This window comes from Nuphar pumila, chromosome 5 (genome assembly GCF_984573655.1).
Source record: "Nuphar pumila chromosome 5, dmNupPumi1.hap1.1, whole genome shotgun sequence".
Lineage (NCBI taxonomy): Eukaryota > Viridiplantae > Streptophyta > Magnoliopsida > Nymphaeales > Nymphaeaceae > Nuphar > Nuphar pumila.
The window spans coordinates 109504704-109521759 of NC_143253.1; positions in this window are offsets into that span (position 1 = coordinate 109504704).

A 17056-nucleotide genomic window follows, 5' to 3' on the forward strand; every position below is an offset into this window, starting at 1 on the left:
TTGGTTTTACAAATCGATTTTTCTTATAAATCTTGCAGGGACACCTAATCCGACCTGTGAGATCCACTGTACTGACACTTGCAGTTGCAAATTCAATAAAACTTTCAACACCATCCATATATTCATGCGATTACTCATTGTCAACTATCCTACAGTACATTCATTTACGGTTTGCAGTCATTTTGTCGTATGATGTTACAAAATGTATCCTAACCAGTTAAAAGAGAACCATTAGAATGCTATGATGAAGAAAATATCAAATTTATCATGTAATATATGATATCATACAATCACAAGAATTATGATGATGCATTGATAACTTAATATTTTCATGTGCAAACTATTCATAACATGATACATTAATTTGAAGCATACTTTCATTATACAATTTCATATGGAAGTCATAATTAAATTGAAAGTAACTACATGCAAGCATGGATACAATCACATCAAACATTGCAATACATGAAAATCATTCATATAAAAAAATATCAAACATGTACCTGCAGCAAACACACTTCAATATCTAGCTAACACTACAAGAAAATTGTTAATTAGCGACGGAAATTAGCGACGGATTTTTCCCGTCGCTACTTAGCGACAGATTAGCTAGAGATAGAATCTGTCGCTAATTTGCGATGAATTAGCGAGGAAACGACTTTTATCGCTAATCTGTCGCTACTTAGCGACGGATTAGCGACTGCATGTTTTTGTCGCTACTTTTGATTACAAGAACACCATTTTAGCGACGGATTTAGAGAGGGAACTCTGTCGTCGCTAATCCGTCGCTAATTAGCGACGGCTTAGCGACAGAATATATTCCATCGCTTTTTTGGTATTTGGGTTTCGCGACGGCTTAGCGACGGAATTTTTCCGTCGCTAAGCCGTCGCTAAATGTCGCGTAAATCCCTAATCCCATCCCTCTTTCTCTTTTCCCTGTTTCGCTGTATTGCTCCCTCCCGCCGCCCGTCGGCTCTCGCCACCGTCCGGCCACCGCCGCTCGCCAGCCGCCGCTCCCCGTCCACCGCTCGCCAGTCGGCGCTCGCCAGCTGCCGCTCCCCGTCAACCTCCCGCCACCGTCCGGCGAAGCGCAGGTAATATTCTTCTTCTTCTTCTTCTTCTTCTTCTTCTTCTAAACGCAGGGGGTACGCCCCTTCCCTGCCGGAAACGGAGGGGGTTTAACCCCCTGCCGTGCTTTCCGGCAGGGGGGGTCGACCCCCTGCGTTTCCGGCAAGGGGGGTCGACCCCCTGTCGGAAAGGCATGGGGGGTCGACCCCCTGCCGGAAACGCATGGGGGGTCGACCCCCCTGCCGTAAAGGCACGGCAGGGGGTCAACCCCCCATGCCGGAACTGCCTTTCCGGCAGGGGGTTTAACCCCCTTCCCTGCCGGAAAGGCAGGGGGTTTAACCCCCTGCCGTGCTTTCCGGCAGGGGGGTCGACCCCCTGCGTTATGCTGCCTAAGTGACTTGTCAAAAAAAAAAAAATCTGTTTTTGAATGCCTATGCTGCCTATATGAATCGTTTGAAAAATAAAATCTGTAGTAGGAATAACATGCTGCCGATGTGTATTGCTTTTGAAAAAAACAATCTGTTATGAGATATATTATGCTGTCTATGTGAATTGATTTCAAAAAAATCTGTTTTTTAATGCATATGCTGCCTATGTAAATCAGTTTGAAAAAAAAATCTTTAGTAGGAATACTATGTTGCCTATGTGTTTGTTTTTAGAAAAAAAATTTGTTATGAGATACCTACGTTGCCTATGTGATCTGTTTTGAAAAGAATTTTTGTTATGGATACCTATGCTGCCCATGTGATCTCTTTTTAAAAAAAAAAAAAGTTATTATGTGATCCCTATGTTGTCCATGTGATTAGCTTGAAAAAAAATTTGTAATATGTGTATATAAGATGTCCATATGGTTTTAAGTGTAGTTTGCATATATGTTGTCCATATGGATTTTAAGTTGAAATTTTTTTTGTAATGTATATATACAAGTTGTCCATGTTGTTCAATTTGTTAGTTTGTTAATGTCTACTGGTAGTTAGTTTTACTTCAATTTGTTTTCTTGAAATCTGGTTAGTTAGAGTATTTCAATCTATTAGTCTTTTATAATTATATTTTTCTTAGATAGATTGGTATTTAATGTTCTCACAATCAGTTAGTTAGATTAGGGCTATTTGAATTCTTTATGATAGTGGTGGTTAAACGGAGTTCACATCTTTTCTAGTAAACTAATTGATTGATTTACTATTCCTTTGCTAAGTAGTTCAGATTAGAAATTGTCTATGACTTTATGTTAGTCGACTGGTTCAACATGTTATAGCTGGTTTGTTAAATTAGCATCTTCTAGTTAGATTTGGCTTAACATATATACTATTTTTCTTTTCTCTTCTTTCAATTAGTTAGAGTTGTTTTAATTTGTTTTAATTTTTTTAGTTAGTGTTTCATCTTGTTTCATGATTAGTTAGTTTGTTACTTAATTTGTTTTGTTTTTGTGCAGATTTTTCAACGGAACCAACTCGTGCTCGGCCACCTGTGGTAAGTAAATGACAAAAACAATGCAAATCGGGTAAATACCCGTGGTGAGTAAGTGATGCAAACGTATCACATGTTATTTAATTTATTGAATGCAGCACTTTATTGTTCACACACTCACTTAGTTGTTGATATCTAGGACTGCTTTGTTGGAGTTCGGAGATCATGCTGAGCATGATTTTAATGTAGAAATATGGAAGTGTTCTTATTTTTGGAGTACGGAGTCCATGCTAAGCATGGTAGTAGTTAGTGAGATATTGAAGTGTGTTTGCTGCAGGTACATGTTTGCCATTTATTTGATATGAATGATTATGATGTATTGCAATGTTTGATGTAATTGTATCAATGTTTGCATGTAGTTACTTTCAATTTGATTTTGACTTCCATGTGAAATTTTATAATAAAAGCATGCTTCAAATGATTGTATCATGTCATTAATAGTTTGCACATGAAAATATTAAGTTATCAATGCATGCATCAAAATTCTTGTTATTGTTTGACATAGTATATTGCATGATAAATTTGATATTTTCTTCATCGTCGCATTCTGATTCTTTTTTTCTTAATTCGTTGGGATACTATTCGTAACATCATACGACAGAATGACTGCAAACCGTGAATGGATGTACCGTAGGATAGTGGACAATGAGTTATCGCATGAATATATGGATGGTGTCGATAGTTTTATTGAATTTGCAACGGCGAGTGTCAGTACGGTAGATCTCACAGGTCGGATTAGGTGTCCCTGCAAGATTTGTAAGAATAATCGATTTGTAGAACCTCATGGCGTTAGACATCACCTATACAGGAAGGGTTTTGTGAGTGATTATCAGAACTGGGCGTTTCATGGAGAAGAATTTAGAAACGATTTTGATGCACGGGTGAATGTGGTGCACGATAATCCATATACGAATTTGATATTTGATGCTGCAGGAACAAATGTGGGTTCTGCTATGAGTTCTAGTGATGTAAGAACTGGCGTAGATGAAGAATCACCAAACGATGCAGCTAGTAGATTTTATGATTTACTTAAAGATGCTGATGAGCCACTTTGGAACGGTTGTGAGAGTCACACTATCTTGTCTGCAGTTCTTCAACTAATGAATTTGAAGTCCGAGTATAATTTGAGTCAATCATGTTTTGACCGTTTGTGCATGATTGTGAAGAGTATGTTGCCTAAAGATGAGAAATTGCCACAAAATTTCTATCGTGCGAAAGTTATGGTCAACGCTCTAGGTATGGGTTACAAAAAGATTGATGTTTGTCCAAATCACTGCATGTTGTATTTCAAGGAGCAGGAAAACGACATATCATGCCCGTCATGTGGGCATCCTCGGTTCAAGCCAAAGACAAAAGGCAATGGTAGCACGAGATCAAAGGAAGTTTCATACAAGTCGCTCCGCTACTTTCCTATCACTCCTAGATTGCAGCGATTGTATATGTCTTCAAAGACAGCTAAACACATGAGATGGCATGCAAATAAAGTTCGACACGATGAAAACAAGATCACGCATCCTGTTGACGCTGAAGCTTGGAAGCACTTTGATCGTACTCATCAGAACTTCGCAATGGAAGTGCGAAATGTTAGACTCGGTCTATGTACAGATGGATTTAATCCATTTGGGGGTAGATCAGCTCCATACTCATGCTGGCCAGTATTTGTAACTCCATACAACCTTCCACCAAGCTTGTGTATGAAACGTCCAAATCTTTTCTTGTCTCTGTTGATCCCTGGTCCGACCTCACCTGGCCAAAATCTTGATGTATATCTAAGGCCATTGATTGATGAATTAAAAGTACTGTGGGATGACGGTGTTACCACGTATGATGCCCACAAAAAACAAAATTTCAACATGAAGGCCGCTGTTCTATGGACAATCAGTGACTTCCCTGCATATGGTATGTTATCTGGTTGGAGCACACATGGGAGGTTGGCTTGTCCGTACTGCATGGAGGATTCCAAAGCTTTTAGATTGAGGCATGGAAGGAAGCTTTGCTGGTTTGATTGCCATCGTCGATTTCTACCCAGCGATCATCCGTTCCGACGTCAAAAGAATGCATTTACAGCAGGCACAACTGAAATGGAAGGTCCATCCTCAAGATTGTCTGGCATAGAGATTTTAAGAAGATTGCGATACTTTCCAGATGTATTAACAGATGCCCGCAGTCCTACACCCTTCCGTGGATTTGGGAAGGAACACAATTGGACAAAAAAATCTATTTTTTGGGAACTACCGTATTGGCCGACCCTATTGATACTACATAATTTGGATGTGATGCATGTAGAGAAAAATGTGTTTGATAATGTGTTCAATACAGTAATGAATATTAAAGGAAAAACGAAGGATAATCCGAAGGCCCGTATGGATTTAAAATTAATATGTAAAAGACCAGAATTGGAACTCAAAGAGTATAATGGCAAAGTACTGAAACCAAAGGCGAAGTACGTGCTCGGACCTGATCAAATAAAACATGTATGTCAATGGTTGAGACAACTGAGATTTCCAGATGGATATGTCTCTAACATTGCTCGGGCTGTGAAGATTGACGATGGACAGTTATATGGGTTGAAGAGCCATGATTGTCATATCTTTATGCAACGATTGATACCCCTAGCATTCCATGATATGTTAGACAAACCTATATGGGGGGTATTGTCTGAGTTGAGCGGATTTTTCAGAACATTGTGCGCATCGGAGGTCATTGTATCAGATGTAAAGAATCTCGAGGACTCTGTCATCACCACTGTTTGTCTGTTAGAAAAGATATTTACGCCAGCATTTTTCGATGTTATGGAACATTTGATCATACATTTGCCATATGAACTAAGGGTTGGTGGCCCTGTGCAATATCGATGGATGTACCCATTTGAAAGGTATATGTTTTTTTATATTTGTCTCTTTAATGACAGATATTTAAAATTTGAAATGTATATTCTTGTCAGATGCATGTTCGACCTAAAAAAAAGGTTCGTAATAAAGCAAGAGTAGAAGGCTCTATTTGTGAGGCGTACACTTTAGAAGAGATTTCAAATTTCTCATCTATGTACTTCGAACCTCATATTTCAACACGTTACACATGCCCGCCCCGTAACGATGATGGAGAACAAGTAACTGTAGCTGACAAGCTGTCGATATTTCAACGACTTGGGCATGCATTTGGTAGTTGCCGATCAAGGCTATTGACAGATCGAGAGCAAGATGCAGCACACATCTATATTCTTTTTAATTGTTCAGCGATCGACCCATACATCGAGTAAGTATATGTATATGCAACTCAATTATAAATCCTTTTATGTTCTATATGTGGATACATGGCTCGGTAATATAAGTATTTGTGGTTTGCAGACGATTTGATCTGGAGTTGAAAAGCAAAGTTTCACATCTCACTAATGCAGAAGTACAAAAAGAACGTGAAACTAAGTTTGTGGAGTGGTTGAAACAGTTGGTAAAGAAGCTAACATAAATTTTGTACTTATAAACAACACTAAGTTACTTAATTGATCGTGATCACAATAATTGTTTATGTCTGTGCGTAGGTTCGCCATGGTGATGTTAAAGATCAAGGAATATGTGATTTAGAAAATGGTCCGACCAAAGTTGTGCAATGCTACAACGGGTATATCGTAAATGGTTATCGATTCCATACAAAAGACTACGGTATAAACAAATCAACGATAAATAGTGGCGTGTGTGTCAAGGGTAGCAGCTACGGTGAAAATGAACATGATTACTACGGTGTTATAGAGGAAATAATGGAGTTGACTTACTTAGGCATGAATAACAGGGTTACGGTATTCAAGTGTCATTGGTTTGATCCAACTGCAACAAGACTCGACAAAGCTTCAGGCATTGTGGAGGTGAATCATAAATCCAGGTTTGGAACATATGAACCATTCATATTAGCCTCGCAAGCTCAACAAGTTTATTATACTTCATATCCGAGTATAAAAAAGTCAGATAGAAATGAATGGTGGGCAGTTTGCAAGGTGAAATCCAAACTATACCCCGAGTATGATCAGTTACAAGAAGATGAGTTAGCTGAAGACAGTGATTACTATCAATCAGATGATGTCTGTGACTTCGCTTATGGTCACGATGTTGCGCATGATATGCATGTCATATCTCCATTGGCTGATGAAACATTCATAGAGGAATGTGATCCAAATGATGTACCAAGTGGATGGGCAAACAATGAAGAAGAAGAAGAAGAAGAAGAAGAAGAAGAAGAAGAAAGTCAAACTAGTGACGAGGAAGAATTCTCAAGCTAGTGAGCAAAATCTTATACTAGAAACCTCTATTTAAATGCATTGTAATACTTGATGTGAGTTGTATTGCAATACTTGGTGTGAATGATTAAAAATTTTATTTCAATGTATTGTAATACTTGATACGAATGATTCGAATGCATTGTAATACTTGATGTGAATGATTTCAATTATCTGAATGTATTATAATTTATGCAATTAACGAATGATTTGAATTAGTGCAATACTTGATGTCAATGATTTGAATTATTTGAATGCATTGCAATGCTTGATGTGAATGACTTGAATGCATTGTAATACTTGATGTGAATTATTTGAATGTATTGTATGACATATGTTATTTGTTAGAATATGGTTCGTGGAGGTTATATTAGTCGCTCATCCAGTAGTTGTCAGGCTCAGCCTTCATCTTAACGGGCTCCTGTGATAGGTATATCATATAACTAATTGGATGCTTGATTAGTTCAAATGCGCATTCTGAGAACTTGGTGTGTATTTTTTTACAGATGATGTTGCGCCTGTACACGACCCACCTACACCAGTTGATCGCACAAGTCAACAACCAACACAGGAAACAGGGTCTTCACAGGCTGGCACAAGAAGACTCATTCGAATAGTGTATATCGATAATCGACCGTAAGTATTTTGTTTTCAATTATTGCATATCTTTTAAATATTTTATATTGATATTTACTGTGTAACAATTCATGTGCAGCACGAGGTTTGAGCCACAAGAAGTAGTACGGGAGATTAGGAATTCACTTCTTCAACATCTACCAGGACCAGTTGCTCAATGGAAAGAGTACCCAAAGGAGGTATTAGACAGATTGTGGTCCTCATTCATGGTATACAGTTGTTCCTCATAGTTAATGTGTTTCATATTTAATTTATTTAAGCAATGTCTACTAACTTTCTGAAAATATTTGTAGGCTTCGAATCGCTTTGCAACTACGGTGGAAGAAAATGATGCAAGGAAGGTGTGGCAGAAGGTGGCTGCCAATCGATTTGCAGACATGCTGCACACTATGAAGACTGCAGCAAAAAAAGCATCTGGCGTAGTAGATGATCCATTATTGTGGAAGGGCCATGGTCCTATTACTATCAGGAGAGATTACTGGGATGAAATGTGCGATATGTGGGCGGAAGATGCATTTAAAAATCGCTCTGCGAAGGCTTCACAAAATTGATCGAAGATGCCCGAAGCCCATCTACACACAGGTGGATCTAAGACATTTGGGAGCCACCTAAAGAAAATGGTAACTCATCAATATATAATATTAATTTTATAAGTATAGTTGCAAATTTGTGTACTAAATCTTTTGTCATTTAACTTCGCAGGAAGCAGAAAAAGGAGGCAGTGTACCATATAAGGATGTGTTTGTAGAAACACATAAACGGAAGACCACGGGAGTCTTCGTATCAGAGAAGGCGAGAACGACAACGGTATGTATTAATTCTATTAATAATCATTGCAATATATATGCAAGTCATCATAATGTTATCATTAATTATTAATGAATACTTTAAACATTATTTTGTAGGAGGCATATGAGCAACAAATGGTAGAGCGATATGGTGAAGACGCTACTCAGCATCCATCATTTGATCCTACAGCATGGGTGACTGCAGCAGGTGAACCCAAAAAAGGTCGCGTGTTCGGGTTTGGGAGTAATATGAACACTTCACCAGTTATTGGTTCTTCCAGTTACGGCTCACCAACTTCTTGCGCCGACATAAGCTCCAAGCAGCCGACTATTCTTTCCGGTGATGATGTACGCGAGATCATTAATGAATCACTGAATAACTACTTCCAATACACCGTCGCCCCCTTTCTCCGAAATGAGATCAAGGCCGCTGTTCAGGATAGGGGATCTTCGATTCCAGGTCCCTCTCAGGTATAATCACATATATAGTTTTTTTGACTATCTTAAAGCACATCTGAGCATGGTAGAATCACATATAGAGTTTTTCTAGATGCCTTAGAACACATATGAACATGCTATAATCACATATTCAATTTTTTTACTGCCTTAGCACACATATGAGCATGATAGAATCACATATAAAGTTGCTTTGCCTGCCTTAGAGCACATATGAGCATGCTATATTCACATATTCAATTTTTTTACTGCCTTAGCACACATACGAGCATGATCGAATCACATATATAGTTTTTTGCCTGCCTTAAAGCACATCTGAGCATGGTAGAATCACATATAGAGTTTTTTTATATGCCTTAGAACACATATGAACATGCTATAATCACATATTCAATTTTTTGACTGCCTTAGCACACATATGAGCATGATAGAATCACATATATATATATATATATATATTTAACTTTTTGTCTGTCTTAGAGCACATATGAGCATGATAGAATCACATATAAAGTTTTTTTGATTGCATTAGAACACATATGAGCATGCTATAATCACATATTCAGTTTTTTGACTGCCTAAGAACACATATGAGCATATTATAATCACATATTCTGTTTTTTGACTGCCTTAGCACACATATGAGCATGCTATAATAACATATAGAGTTTTTTAACTGCCTTAGAACACATATGAACATGTTATATATCATTTATGATAGAATCACATATAAAATTTTTGGCTTTGCCTGCCTTAGAGCACATATGAGTATGCTATATTCACATATTCAATTTTTTTACTGCCTTAGCACACATACGAGCATGATCGAATCACATATATAGTTTTTTGCCTGCCTTAAAGCACATCTGAGCATGGTAGAATCACATATAGAGTTTTTTTAGATGCCTTAGAACACATATGAACATGCTATAATCACATATTCAATTTTTTGACTGCCTTAGCACACATATGAGCATGATAGAATCACATATAGAGTTTTTTTATTGCCTTAGATCACACATGAGCACATGATAGAATCACATATAGTGTGTAATTTATTTCATTATATTTTGTTTATCAATACTGACTGTTCTTTTCTTGTGTAGGCTGCTAGCGATAATCAGGGTAGTGGAGCTGAAGGGACAGATAAAGACAATGAACAAGAAGATGCACAAAATCTTGGCGATGATTAGAGGACTTTGTTGAAGAAGTTCTATTTTTTTTATTTTTCCTAATTGTAATTGTTGAATTGTAAATAATTAAACTTCTTAGTTTTAAGGTGGAACGATTAATTATTATAGATACTTGTTATATGAATTTTTTTGTGTGGTTTGTTTTTTATTTACAGGAAATATAAATTGTACAGGAAATATAAATTGTACAGTTCTCCGTAATTAATTTTTAAATAAAATTTTTTTGATTTTTTTTCGTTTTTGCGACGGATTAGCGACGGATGATTCCGTCGCTATTCATATTAATCTAGCGACGGCTTAGCGATGGAATTAAATCCGTCGCCACGCCGTGGTCGCCGTTTAGTACCGGCGGATTGGCGACGGAATATAGCGCTCGTTATTCCGTCGCAATTAGCGACGGACTTGGCGACGGAATTATTCCGTCGCCAGTTAGCGTCGAAATATTCGCGACGTAAGCATATTGTCGCCGCGTTGTCGCTAATCCGTCGCTAACATGGTTAGCGACGGATTAGCGACGGAAGGTGGTCGTCGCTAATCTACTGCTTTGTTGTAGTGTAACTACTATCATGCCTAGCATGAAATCAGTACTCAAAAAATAAGAGCACTTCTATTCTCGTACATTAAAATCATGCTCAGCATGATCTTCAAACTCCAACAAAGCAGTCCTAGATATTAACAACTAAGTGAGTGTGTGAACAATAAAGTGTTGCATCTAATAAATTAAATAACATGTGATGCACTTGCATCACTTACTCACCACAGATATTTATCTGATTTGCATTATTTTTGTCACTTACTTAATACGGGTGGCGGGGTACAAGCGAGTTCCGTTGAGAAATTTGCAAGAGACACTGTGTTAAAATGAAGTCACTCCCTACAGAAAAAAAAAACAAGGCAAGGTCGCCCCCTTGCCGGAAAAGCAGGGGGCAACCCCCTGCCCAAATAAAAAAATGAGGCACGGGGGCGACCCTCTGCCGAAAAAAAAAAACATGCAGGGGTCGCCTCCCCTGCTGGAAAAAAAAAGTGGCAACAAGGCAGGAGGGTCGACCCCCTACCTGAAAAAAAAATGAGTGGCAAGAGGTTGGCCCCCTGCCGGAAAAGCAGGGGGGCGACCCCCTGCTCGAATAAAACAACGAGGCACGGGGGTCGACCCCCTGCCCGAATAATTAAACAACGAGGCAGGGGGTCGACCCCCTGCCGGAAAAAACAAAACGGGACAGGGGTTGCCCCACTGCCGAAAAAAACAAACAAGGCAGAGGGCGACCCACTGCCCGAATAAAAAAATGAGGCAGGGGGGGCGACCCCCTGCTGAAAAAAAAAAACATGCAGGGGTCGCCCTCCTGCCAAAAAAAAAAGTGGCAACGAGGCAGGGGGGTCGACCCCCTACCGAAAAAAAACGAGTGGCAAGAGGGCGACCCCCTACCCGAATAAAACAATGAGGCAGGGGGGTCGACCCCCTGCCCGAATAATTAAACAACGAGGCAGGGGGATCGACCCCCTGCCGAAAAAAATAAAACGCGACAGGGGGTCCCCCCCCCCCTTGCTGAAAAAAACAAACGAGGCAGGAGGTCGACCCCCTGCCTGAAAAAAACAAAAAGTGGCAGGGGGTCGCCCCCTCTAGTCCAAAAAAACAAACTAGACAGGGGGTCGACCCCATGCCGAAAAAAACAAAACGCAGGGCAGACGCCCCCTGCCGCAAATAAAAAAAAACTGGGATTTACCTGCGGCGGGCGGGGGGCGACGGACGGCGAACCGCGAAGCGACGGAATGGGGAGCGACGGGTGGTGGTTGGCAGGTCGGGGAGTGCGTCGAGCAACGGAACGGAGGAAGACGGGCCGGGCGAAACGGGGGGCGACAGACGATGGTCGATAGGTCGGGGAGTGTGCCGGGCGGCGGAGGATGGCGTCGAGCAACAAAGGGTTGCATCGACCGGGTGGGAGAGACGAAACAGGAAAGAGGAAAATGGGCTCCGATTAGGGATTTACGCAAAAAGTAGCGACAGATTTGACGACGGCTTAATTCTGTCGCAACTCCATCATAAATTTATATGACCCCTTAAAGACGGAATATTTCTGTCGCTAACTTTGTCGCTAAGTAGCGACGAAAAACTATCTGTCGCTAAATTCGTCGCTAATCGTTGCGTGTGTTGCGACAAAAAAGGGTCGTTGCTAATCCGCCACTACTTAGCGACGAACCTTTTTTCGTTGCTACATCCGTCAATATTACAAATCTTAGCGACAAATAAGTTTCCGTCGCTACATCCGTCGCAAAGTGGCGACGAGAAAAATTCGCCGCTAATTGGAATTTTTCTTGTGGTGTAAGCGTTTTATTGAACTTCAAACTACATGAATAGCCCAAACCTGATCTATCTTAAATGGGGCATCCGACCCAATGTTCCCCCTCAATCACCGTAATTTAACACTATCTTGCCACTATTCATTACAATAACCAAGACCAATGGGGCTTTTTTCATAAGGAATTGGGAAACCACCCCTCAGAACAAAAGACCTATTCGCGCTGGCTAAGGCTGCTGTGCTTATGGTCCCTTGCCTTCAGCGAGTCACTCAGCTTCATCTGAGAAAAGCTTATCCTTGCTTATTTTAATGTAAAGAGCCAACACTTAAGCCACGTTTGGAAGCAAGAAAAACTTTGATAGAAAAAGAAAAAATTTCCTATGAGAAGTTTTGATATGATAACTTTTCTAAATGAAAAGATTTCTCTTGTTTGTGTATCATGAAAAAAAATCTTGGATCGTCAATGGGTGGTTTCTCTCTAGAAGAATATTTCCTATCAAAAAGTTCACTTTTTAGAAAAACTCTCTTAGCAAAAAAGTTTCTCTCGTTTGGAAGGGTCAAAAAATTCATACAGATTTTTCATTTTTGCATCACTTTTCCTACTTGTTTCTCACTTCCAAAAGTGTCCTTATGAGAATGAAAATGTGACCGCCAAGCAGTGGCGGAGCCATGGGTGGACGGTTGCCCACCCTAGGATTTTTTATCAGACCCGAGTTGGGTCTGGATCCGAGAACCCATTAGGGTTAAAATAGTAGGGTCACAGGGAAGGGCTTGCAACACCTTTCCCTGCACCGCCCTCCCTCTTCCTCCTCACCTCCCATAACGGCCATCGTCGACCGTTGTGTTACCAATGGTCGTTGACTCCCCCTTGTCCTCTCTGTTTCCTTCCTCCACTGCGATTTCTGGCGACCCGATCCCCCGTGCTAACCCCTGCCGCGACTAGCATCGGCACCTCCCGCAGGTAAACCTCTTCTCTTGTTTTCCTTTTCTCATCCGATCGGGGTCGCCGGAGGACCGACAGAGGGTCGGTGTCCTTTGCGAGAGCCTTCCCCTTCCCAACCTTCCCCTGTGATGGTTGGAGGTCTGGTGGCCTCTGCCGGAGCCTCCCTCTTCCCCTGGGGTCGTCGGAGGTCCGACAGAGCATCAGGTGTTCTCTGTCAAAGCCTTCTCCTTCCTTCGTGACGGTTGGAGGTCCGGTGGCCTCTGTCGGAGCCTCCTCCTTCTCGAAGGTCTGACAAAGGACCAAGTGTCCTCTGCCGAAACCTCCCCCTTCCCCTGGGGCCATCGGAGGTCTGACAGAGGACAGGGTGTCCTCTGCCAGAGCCTTCCCCTTCCCCTGTGAGGGTTGGAGGTCTGGCAAAGGGTCGATGGCCTCTATCAGAGCCTTCCTCTGGGGTCGTTAGAGGTCTGACAGAGGATCAGGTGTCCTCTGTCGGAGCCTTCCCCTTCCCCCATGAGGATTGGAGGTCCGATAGAAGGCCGACGGCCTCTGCAGGAGGCTCCCTCTTCTCCTGGGGTCGTCGGAGATCCAACAGAGGATTAAGTGGCCTCTGTCGAAGCCTCCACCTTTTCCTTCGGTGGTTGTCGGAGGGCCGACAAAGTCTTACTGCCTCTGTCGATCCCTCCCCACCCATCTGAGGTCGGTGGGGGTGGGGGGGGGGGGCTAGCAGAGGTCCTGACCACCTCTGCCAGGCCTCCTCTGCCCGTTTTGTATCTCCCACAAGACGGGGAGGGTTCTACCCCTGTTCTCGTGCCTGTCGGCAGGGGGCTTTGCCCCCTGTCTCTTTTATCTTTCCGATAGGACAAGGGGGCTCACCTCTGTCCTCAAGCCTGCCGGTAGGGGGCTTTGCTCCCTGCCCTTTGATCTTTCCGGCAGGACAGGGGACTCCACCCCCTATTGTTTTGATCGTAGTCACGGACAAAGCCCCTATAGTCATGTGCTGAATGCTTTTCTTATGTGGTTTTCTTAAAACGTGCAGAAATCGAGTTTGAACTTACTTGATATTACTCCATATGAGGTAAACTTATTATTTCATGTAAGAGGAAGATCCAAAGATCATATCGAGTTTGGATTTTAGAGAATTTTATGATACCTTCTCTAGAATTTTACTTTCACTTGATGATTGAGAGCTTTAGATTCAGTTCATATCATGTTGTTGATACTCATTACTTAATTACAAAACATACTTTGATACTTAGCTTCATAGAAGATTGTCATTTTCATTTTGCTCGATCCTTTTTTGCAATGAGATTTGGCTCATAGAACATTGTTGTATTTTTTTTTTTTGCATATGAATGGACAAGTTTATAATGAAAAGGCCAATCTTTGATAAATCTTCTGTAACTCGAGAAGGAGAACCAAGTCAGAAAATAAGAAAAACAGAAGTTGATGAATAAGAGTTACCTGCAAACCCTGCACTTCGTCCTTTTATTTCTAGTTATTATCCTAATATCCAAGATAATGTTCATAGAGCATATATGATCTGAGGTCCTTGTCAACTTCGAGATTGTATGTTTCAACTAAACCATAAAAAATGAAGGTTCATTCCAGCTTGGTATGATGAGTATAAAGATTGGTTGGAGTATAGTACAAGTAAGCATAAAGCATATTTTTTGCAGTGTTATCTTTTCAAGCCAAAAAGCACAGAGAAGATTAGTGCAGAGGCATTCATATATGAAGGATTTGATAACTGGAAAGACAATAAGAGGTTTGATAAACATGTTGGAAGCTCTAACAGTTTTCACAATTTAGCACGAATGAAGTGTCAAAATTTGATGCGACACAAATAACATATTGATGCTATACTTTATAAACAAAGTGTTCGACTGAAAGATGAATATAGATTCCGCCTTTGGGCAACTGTTAATGCAATCAGATACTTGTTAAGTCAAGGATTGACATTTCGAGGGCATGATAAAGCTGAAGAATCTCTTAATAGAGAAAATTTTATTGAGTTATTGAAGATATTTGCAATGATTAATGTTGACAAAAAATAAAGTTGTATTGAAAAAGTGCTCCAGAAAATAACAAATTGATATCTCCTGATATACAAAAGGATATTGTCAAGGCTATTTTTATACAAACCACAAATGCTATTACCATGAAACTTGGAGATACTTTTTTTTCTATTTTACTTGATGATTCTCATGATGTGTCAACTAAAGAACAAATGGCTATTGTTTTACAGTTTGTTAATGAAAAAGGTCGAGTCGTTGAGCAATTTCTTACTCTTGTGTATGTTTTTGAAACAAATTCTATGTCACCCAAACAGGCAGTTGAAGAAGCATTTTGTAAGAATAAATTAAGCATATCAAGTTTGCGTGAACAGGGTTATGATGGAGCAAGTAATATGAGAGGGGAGTTTAATGGATTGAAAAGTCTTATATTATATGAAAATACATCTGCATATTATATTCATTGTTTTGCACATCAACTTCAATTGGCATTAGTTGGTGTTGCTAAAAAAAATCATTGCTTGATGTACTTTTCAATATATTAGGCATGTTGTCAACTTTTTTCTCCACTTCATGCAAGAGATCTGAGCTTATTCGAGAAGCATAATTTATGCGAATTGTTGAAGCACTTGCATTGGGTGAACTTGAAACAGGATGAGGTTTAAATCAATAATTAAGTTTCAAAGGACCTGGTGATACTTGGTGGGGTTCTCATTACGATGCTTTAGTTAATTTACTCAGTATGCATTCTTCTGTTATTCAAGAGTTAGATTTCATTGCAGAAGATACATATTCAGAAAAAAGTTCAGATGCAATTATTTTATATTATCAGTTGCAAGATTTTGAATTTGTTTTTTGCTTACATTTGATGTGTAAGCTTTTGGAATAACTGATGACCTTTTACAAACACTTCAGCGAAAAGATCAAGACATTGTGAATGCTATGAGTTTAGTCACTACATCAAAACAGTGCCTTTAAGGTTTAAGAGACAATGGATGTGACTCTCTCATAAATAAAGTGTCCATATTTGGTAAAAGATTTGATATTTTGATTCCTGATCTAGGGGACTCATATACACCTCAAGGACGACCAAGACGTAAGGTTGAAAAGATCACCATATTGCATCATTATCGTATTGATGTATTTTATGCTATTATTGATTTGCAACTTCAAGAGTTGAATGATTGTTTCACTGAAGCAAATACAAAGCTTTTCCTTTCAATGGCATGCTTGAGTCCAAAGAATTCTTTTTCTGCTTTTGATAAAGATAAGTTGATTCGTCTTGCTGAGCTTTACCCTAAGGACCTTTCTAGAGTAAACATAATTAGACTTGAAAATCAATTGGATATATATATTGCAGAAATGAAAAACAGTTATCAGTTTTCAAGTTTAAAATCTTTAGCAAAGCTAGCAGAGATGATGGTAGCAACTTAAAAGCACATTATATTTTCTCATGTGTATCTATTGATTAAGTTGGCATTAACTTTGCCAGTTGCAACAACAAGTGTTGAAAGAGCATTTTCAGCTATGAACAATATCAAAAGTCGTCTACGTAATAGAATGAGAGATGAATGGATCAATGATGTTTTGGTTACTTACATAGAGAAGGAGACATTCAATACCAACAGTGATGATGCAATTATGAATTGTTTTCAAAATATGAAAAATAGAAGATGTCAGTTGTAATTTCATGAATTTAGTTGTTTGTATTTCTTAAGTGAACAATCTTTATTTTAGTTTAAAAGTACAATTTAAAGTTTTATCTTATTATGTTCATAAATTTAGTTGTTTGTGTTTGTAACAATTGTTATTTTAATTCAAAGGCTTATTAAAGTTTTATCTCTCCACGAACGACCAACAAAAGATTTCTGGCTCCGCCACTGGTCCAAATAAATGGATCATCCTTCAAGACCATAGCATTGTCCCCGAGAC